This window comes from Oryzias latipes, chromosome 23 (assembly GCF_002234675.1).
Source record: "Oryzias latipes chromosome 23, ASM223467v1".
Lineage (NCBI taxonomy): Eukaryota > Metazoa > Chordata > Actinopteri > Beloniformes > Adrianichthyidae > Oryzias > Oryzias latipes.
Window position 1 is genome coordinate 20,042,752 of NC_019881.2, and position 8,672 is coordinate 20,051,423.

Consider the following 8,672-nt stretch of genomic DNA (forward strand, 5'->3'; position numbering starts at 1 on the left):
ACAAAAGAGGGGCGGGGTCACTCAGTCCAGTTCTCGTATACGGTCAATGTACACAGCTAAAGGAACTATACCATGCACATACAAGTTGTTAGTCCAGTCACACTTTAGCTTAGTAGATTATTTCCTGCTTCTTGACAATTAATCATTTACTACTGGAAAGCCTATTATTTTCCATTATTTGGTGCTGCATTTGTAGGAAATGGCTAATTTGGCTAGTTTCTCATGGGTGCTACACATATTCAGCTCTGCTGCTAATCAGACAAATGCTTGTTTCTTTCAAAAGTGGCAAAAGTTAAAAGGGTAATAAAGAGGCTTTTTCCGTAGTACAAGATTCGTTGTCAAGAAAGATTTACACTACAAAACACAACTTTACCTAAGTTGATTAGGCTTATTTAAATGTAGTTTTAGCCTGTTTTTGTTTTTTTAGTTTCTCTCTGTCAGTTCGAAATGTACAAGCGCTTAACTGGTTTTTTAATCTGTTTTTTTTTATCTTTAGCACATATTTGATAAAATAACTTTATTTCCTTGCTTGAAAATAGCATCACATATAAATCAAAATTGCATGGCCAGTAGAACTAATATGGACTTTTATTTTTCTTTTGTACTTTTTGAGCACATTCCAATATACCGAGCTGACCTGTTCTTGCTGTTTGAACGAGCCAGCATTCTTTTTTTTCTTATTGCAACGCTCCAAATGACGCGGAGAGACCTTCCTTTTAACCCTTGTGCTATCCTAGGCACTTTAACATTGGGAGTTGGGTCATCTAGACCCACTAGACAGTGCTCTGAACCTTTTTTCTTCAATGATTTGTGATCTTCACTGGTGTCCATAGATTACATGAAATCCCTCCACCTTTATCCACCTTTGTCATGCTAGGGATAACACGTCAATGTAAGGGTGGGGTCATAGGATAGTACAAGGGTTAACCGAGACAAGTGCAGGACCACACCTCATGATTGATGTTGTCACACCGGTCACATGTCTATGCACCCCAGACCACACCAGTCTTGTCTTTCACTGTTTTTTCTGAAGTCCTCAAGTCCAGAACCTCTCGCTACGACCTTTAACCTTCCTTATCATCAATATTCTGCAAAGAAATGTTTTAATAAACACTTGTACTTATATAATGGTATGCTCCTTGCCTGTAAAAAATGAGTGTGTCTGTAGTGGTGTGTGTGTTTTCCACCATATTTAGGCTTTTTAATTGAACTTGGAATTTTTTTTGGCCCATTCCTCCCAACAAGTTTTTTTTTTCTGACTCGAATGAGCTTGAATAAAGGTTTTCCACCTTGAGTCCTTTAGTACAAACCAAAGACTTTTTGATAAGAACAAACAGTGAAACTAAAAAAATCATTATCATCAGTCAAAAGTCTCTGCAGCATCTTTGGTGTATTAGAAATGTTCTAGATAGCCACAGAAACCGTCGTGTAAAAATCATCAATAAAGCATAAAATGTGTCTTTTAGGAGTCTCTAAGGTGTTCAATGATAAAGTATAATCTCTACAGGCTCACTGTCCAATAAACTGTTTGATGACAGCAACTTTTATTTATGGTGCTTGGTTGCCTTCTGTAGACAAAAAATACTGACAAAACTGTTCACCATTCCTGCTGAATAAACCACTTGTCAAAATCGCAGAAATGTGTCAGTTCTTTGTTTTATTTTATTTGCAAATAAAGTTTTTAACACCTTTTGGTTTTTTAAACACCTAAATGATTCATATTGTCAGCCAGTCATATTTAATGATAGAAAAAAAAGCCCTCTGACAAAGTAATTGCTATTTTAAAATGTGATTTAGCATATTTTTATGAAAGTCTTGTCACATCCAGGCCTGATCACTGCCAAATCTACTGAATCAGTAAATGATGACACAATGATGATATAATGATGAATGAAGAAACTGAAGTACAGATGAGAAACACACTCCTTGACACGTTGCGGTCTGAAGAACTTTTTTTTAGCGCTTTGGGACTCCAGAGAACCACGATGGGAGCTGTAATCCACGGATGGAGGAAACTCAGGACAATGGAAAACCTTTCCAGGAACGATCGACCGATCATTAAAAATTTGTTACTTCCTAGAACACAACTTGGGGTCGTCTTTTAGACTGGTCATAAAAGGGGGTCATAAAAGACGCAAGAACAACCTGTACTGAACTGCAGGCTTCAATTACCTCAGTTATGCTAAGTGTTCACGGTTCACTGATACATAAAAAAACGACTCGACAAAAATGGAGAAAAGCACTTGAGCAAACAAAGAGACAAGGTTCTTCAGACATTTAAGAAAAACGTAATATCCCCAAAAAACATACATTTTGACAGCCACCTATTCCTTGTTGGGTCAAGGCGTTGCTGAACCTGGCCACTGTTGGATAAAGTCAGGGTTCACCTTGGACAGGTCACCAGGGCCACACACATTCCCACCTAAGGACAATTTAGAATCATCAATTAACGTATGAAAGAAGTGGAAAGAAGTGCTGGAGAAACCCACGTATGAACTAAGATAACTCCACATAAAAAGGCTTCATTGGGATTTGAGCCTTTACGCTGTGATTGCTAGCCACTACACCACTGTTGTCAAACAATTTTGATAGATGAGTCAAAAGAAGAACTTTCTAGATGTTTGTTTGGTTTGATCCAGAGTTAAACTAAGAAATCGTTTCATAAGAAACGATAAAACAGCACCTAAACACGGTGGTCGTTCTGTGAGGGTGTGGGGTTGTTTTTTCTTTCAGTGAATTTTAAGAATAAATGTCCTCAATGTAAGCATTTGGGATTTAAAAAAAAGAATAAGTCCAACCCTAAATGAACCAAAAACTAACAAAGTGAAGGTTTTGGAGTGTCCCAAAGTTAAGAGTTAATTTAAACGTTAATCATAGCATGACCTAAGAAAGAGAAACCCTTCTATGAACCTGACTTTAGTCTTCTTTGTTGGATTTAACCCTTGTGCTATCTTAGATGACCCCACCCTCCGTGTTATTCCTACTATGACAAAGGTGGAAAGATTTCATGTAATCCATGGACACCAGTGAGGATCACAAATCATTGAAGAAAAAAGGTCAGCACCTTGTCTAGTTGGTCTAGATGACCCAACTAATAATGTTAAAGTGCCTAGGATAGCACAAGGGTTATATCAGCTCTCTTTGGGTTCATGCATTGACTATAAATGAGAACTGGACTGAGTGATCCCTCCCCCAAACAGGAAATAGTCGCTGGTTCCAAGAAGCCAAAATCCCATAGACTTCTATAGAGAAAGAAACAACTATTACTTAGTCATTCTATTTGTCAGAATAGCCATTAACACCTTCTTGCTAATCCTAATATGTTTCATCCTCTTTTTTTCTAAGTGCAAGTTTTTGAAGTTTTAAACTAACCAATCGGATGTCTCAATGAAAGTATGTTGTCTAACGCCCAATGTTCTAAACTTTTGTCTGACAGATTTTGTGTTGCCCCCTTTATTTGGTTGGGGGGTGGGCTTCCAACAGGCTCATCCCTAATCGGGGAGAGTTGTTGCCATAGAGACGTTGATTTACACCAATTTGGACCAATCGCTGCTTTCTAAGGTTGTCTGGGTCCAACATAAGGGCGACCCTATCGCAAAAAAATGAAATGATTTCATTTGGTTGGAGCTGGAAGTAAACCGTTTTCTATGGGTGACGTCACACTCACTCAGTCCAAATCCCATGTACAGTCAATGGGTTGATGAAATCCCATGTACAGTCAATGGGTTGATGACATGTTCTGTTTTGTAATTTTCTTTAATAAGTCTTACCTGGGTTAACTGGTAACTGACCCACAGCTGTCCTTTGTTAGTCTGTTAGTCCTCAATGTATCTAAGGGTGTATTCAAACTTAAAAAGTCAGTCGGTCCGGATCGAGTACGCTTAATTTGGTCCAGCTCAAGTCCTGAACTTTGGATTTGGTGTGTATTCAGACTGTCCTCAAGCGGACTATTCTGTTTCGATGCAAAGCTTGTAAACAAAACCAAGTGACTAAAGTTCTCTTCAGTCAATGGCTAGGAATTTTGAGGGTGGGGCAAAGCAACAAGAGAGAGAATGATGGATCTTTTAATAATAATGGATTGGATTTATCTGCGCTTTACAAGACACCCAAAGCGCTTACATTGTGTCCATTATTCATTCACTCCTCATTCATACTTGGTGATGGTAAGCTATGGTTGTAGCCACAGCTGCCCTGGGGCAGACTGACAGAGGCGTGGCTGCCATTTTGCGCCTACGGCCCCTCTGACCATCACCGGGATCATCCATGCGCATTCACACACCAGTGGAGCCACACTGGAGGCAAGGAGGGTGAAGTGTCTTGCCCAAGGACACAACGACATTTTTGGCTGGTGGGAGCGGGGATCGAACCGCCAACCCTTCGATCATTGGACGACCCGCTCAACCACCTGAGCCACTGTCGCCTTTTGCATTTTGCAGTCCTTTTTGGGATAGTTGACTGATTAAAATTCTATATTTTGCTGTCCAATTTTGAAGATCTTTATCAATGTAAGCTACAACGCTTTTTACTCTAGTACGAGTCATGCTGCAAGGTATTTAATAAGGAAACAACAGCTATCAAGGTATGCTGATAAGTTTTTATAGTTTGAGAAGCAATGTGTGTCACATTCTAAGTTGTTTGATGAGGTCATCCAACCACATTTCAATGAGTTACTCCGCTAGTCTGTTTGCATCCCATAATGCCCGGGTTTGGTGGCCATTTTGGTTCAGTTGTTCCACTCTGGGAACAGATTGTATTCAGACTGGGAAATTTGAGAGCAAACTGAAGCTCAGTCTGATGGGAAATGAACTGAGAACCACTTCGAAAAATGGGTCAGAGAGCGGTTCATGGTCCCCACTCCAATTCAGACTAAAAATTTGTTCCGGATTATCAGGGGAAACGAACTCTGGTTCATTTTAACCTTTGTGCTATCCTAGGTACTTTAACCTCGGGAGTTGGGTCATCTAGAACCACTAGACAGTGCCTTGAACCTTTTTTCTTCAATGATTTGTGATCTTCACTGGTGTCCATGGATTACATGAAATCTTTCCACCTTTATCCACCTTTGTCATGGTAGGGAGAACACGTCAATATAAGGGTGGGGTCATCTAAGATTGCACAAGGGTTAAGCGAACCAAATGTGTCCAGCCGAAATACACCCTTTAGCCTCGTTTCCACTAAGCGGGACGGTACTGGAAGGAGTGGTATGGTACGGTCCAGTAAATTCTGGTGAGCGTTTCCACTCAGTTGAGCCTCTTTTCCACTAAGTGGTTTGTTTTCGTGCCGCGTGTGTGTTGTGTAGACCGCTAGTGTGTCATTGTAGTGCGACAACTAGAAGAGCAACAACAATGGAGGTCATCCAGCAGCTCGTCTTTTTATTACTTTACTTCTGGTACATCGTGTATAACAGGCATTTTCAATGTGGACCCGTGACCAAAACACAGGTCTACATGACCAAAACACAGGTCTAGCATTTGGGTTTTTCACAGGAAACTGCTAAAACTCAAATGCTTACAAACGTTGGAAATGCTCACTTAAATGTGCACTATATTGGCGTTTTCAATGTCGTCATCACTTTCTGCCAATCAACGGGTGGCTACAGCGGGTCAACTCTAACCGTTCGTTCCACTTTTCAATGGATCTACAACCGATGGGATCCTCCAAGAGGTACAGTTCGGTACTGGTCAATGTGGCCATTTTACAATGGAAACGCTCAAAATACCGTACCGGACCGCTAAGTGGAAAAGAGGCTTATGTCTCGGTTTTCAGTCCTTCTTTCTTTTCTTGTTAGTTTTAGAGGTAATTGTTTAAGTTGCTGCCTGCTCTAAGTTTGAGTGCCCAATCTTCACCACTTTATGAAAAAGGTATTACATTTTGTCAGTTTTTGCTGCAGTGGGTCACATAAATATTTCTGACAATTATGGGAAAACAACAATGATTCAATTGCAACAATCAAATAACTTTAAACTCTTTATTTCTATCAGAGCACATTAGTAAAACCCGACGAAAGAAAATGGTACTTTCCTAGAAGAGGTGAGGTCTGCCAAAGCAAACCGGGACTGGTTCTCCTTTAGCAGGTTCAGCATTTTGGAAGATGCTCACCCTGACAGGCGTGGAGCTTCAGCTCGCCCGCTCTCAGCACTTCTTAATCAGATGTATATATTTGGCACGGGTCAAACCTGATTAAATTGTCTGTGGTCGATGCCGAGCAGACAGCAAAGACCTGCATGTGTAGGAGCAGGGAGGTTGGTGAGGCCCAGGTCATTGAGGCCAGCCTGGATGTTATTTCATCCCTCTCTGTGACTTCTACAGACTCAATTATCTCTCCCTAATGATCAAATTGCAGGGTGCAAGCTTGCAAGATTTGGAGTTCAAATAAATCGAAGAGATTGTTTGCAGCAGAGCCCAAGCAGCGGAGAGAAACCGAACCACAACAATTACAGTAAGCCAATTTTCAGCTCATATACGGATGTGCAGCCCTCTAAAAACCAACGAGGACGTCAGGGAGGACATGTTTATCTTCTCAGTTTATGCAAATTTCAGGTTGTGTTGTGGGTCTTGACAGTGTAACCAGGAAATGTTTGAATAACCTCAAAAACCAGGATGGTTCTGGAACAAACACAATCCCTTCCTATTGATCCGTGTGCACACTGGGATCCAGTGCATCTGAGGACACGGATTTTGGCCCGAGCCGTGAAACCCAATCCCCCCACACACACACTTTTCAACTCCTCATCGTAAGCACACAATTGTCTTCTGAATGACCTTGTGGTCCGTTTCACGACACTCACCGATTCCACTTCTATTGTGGTTATTATAAAGAGTGAGGGGCCTCTTTCGCTGTGCAGCCCTTCACTTCTCGTCCAACGGTTCACAGTGTTTTTTCACTTTGCTGAGTTTGAACTTTTGTCAGCCGTCAGTTCAGCGTTTGTTGTCTCTAATCCCGAAAAGACCACAGGATTTTTTTTGGCCTTGATGCAGCGATCCGGCTTTGGGGAGCGATAGTCGATTGTGACGAATTTACAAGCAGCCTTGGGCTGTGTCGGTGCAAATGCACCGTGCTACCGCAAAAATTTTAGCAGCTAGATTAAAGCAAATTGTGTCTAAGCCCCGGGATTTGCAGATTCTCTGTTTCTCGGTTACAGACGACAGTGGAAATTCACTGAGGCTTGATTGTAGCAGGAGAGTGTTGGCTCAGCTGTGCGCTTTAAGAACCCATGATGTCAGAGCCTTATTTTCCTTGGAGAGACTTTCATCAGCTGCATTGTTCCAGGAAACCATCGTCTGTTCAGGGCAAAAAAAAAAAAATCAACCCTATCCAAAATGTGACACACACCCTCACATACACCACCATTTTTGCACCCGCATCTCTGCTGAACGCAGCACAACGACCCCTGGCTCAGCTCACACTCTAAGGCATCCTGCATCGGATTTCCTTGAAACCGAACCCTCCACGGCGTTTGTCGTTCCTCTCTTTTTGTTTTCCATGCGAAGATGAGTGTCAGTGATGAAAGGCAGCATGTTAATGCACGACGAGGAAGTGAAGCAATGCTGCTTGTGATGTCATACAGCCCAGATGTAGGTGGTGTGACTTGAAGCGCCGCACCGCTGTCTGACAGGTGATGCAAAAGGAGCAAAAGATAAAACGCTCCCAACTCATCTGCACACTTGAGCGAAAACACCTGAACGCTCGCCACGTCGCCACTTTGTTGGAATCAGCTGAAGATCCGACAATCTGTATTGTGAAAACATAAATATTTTGTAAATAATGGTCATGGATACCTCTGAATCACATCTGGTCGTCATAAGATTATTTGACTCTTGGCTTTTTCTGCTGGTGTTCTTTGTCAGAAAATTATGGTAATGATTTCCTTGAAATCCAGACCAAGGAAAAAATCCGAGCATTACCAGATAAAGACCTTCACCTCAGCTTAGAGTTGAATCTTCGGTTATTTCCTGGGTGAAGCGTTCAATCAGACGGATTTTGCTTGGGTTTGCAGTCTGTCCATTTTCCATATCGAGCTCATAAAAGAAGAAGAACTGCGGCTAGAGGCACGGCAGCATTATCAAAGAGAAAGAAAGAGGTTAGAACAACAGTGGAAGGAGCTCACATGCTCGCCTGTGCTTCTGCTGGAACGGCCGTGCCCCGGAGGACAAGTTCAGCCCTTCAGTAGAAGTCTTCTCCAGCCAACAAAAATACTTACATAAATAAAGTCTGACCGCTCCAAGTACAATCACTTTAGCTGAGCTCCGTAGTTGTTATTCATGCCCCGGTTCTCCACCCTCCTGTGATGTTACCAGGGTAAGCCCTTTGAGCGGAGGAGAAGCCTTCGAAGAGCTGGCTCGACATTTTTTCTCGCCTTTTATCAGCAGCTGACAGTCAGTGATTAAATGTGGGAACCAATCGATTAAATGATCTGAGAGGCTAATCACACAGGAGGGGTTAAAATAAAGTTCTTTCTTTTTGCTAAACCTCAAACAAAAGTATTAAATGCATGGCCTAAATGTTCATGCAGAAATAACACCTTGGTAGGGAGGCGGAGCTTGATTTATCACTTTTAAATAAAAAAGATATTTCGCAAACTGTTTCTTTAACCTTTTGACACCGGAGTTGTCACAGGGACACTCAAATAAGACACACTCTTTGAACTACAGTAACTTTTCGACCGTTTACA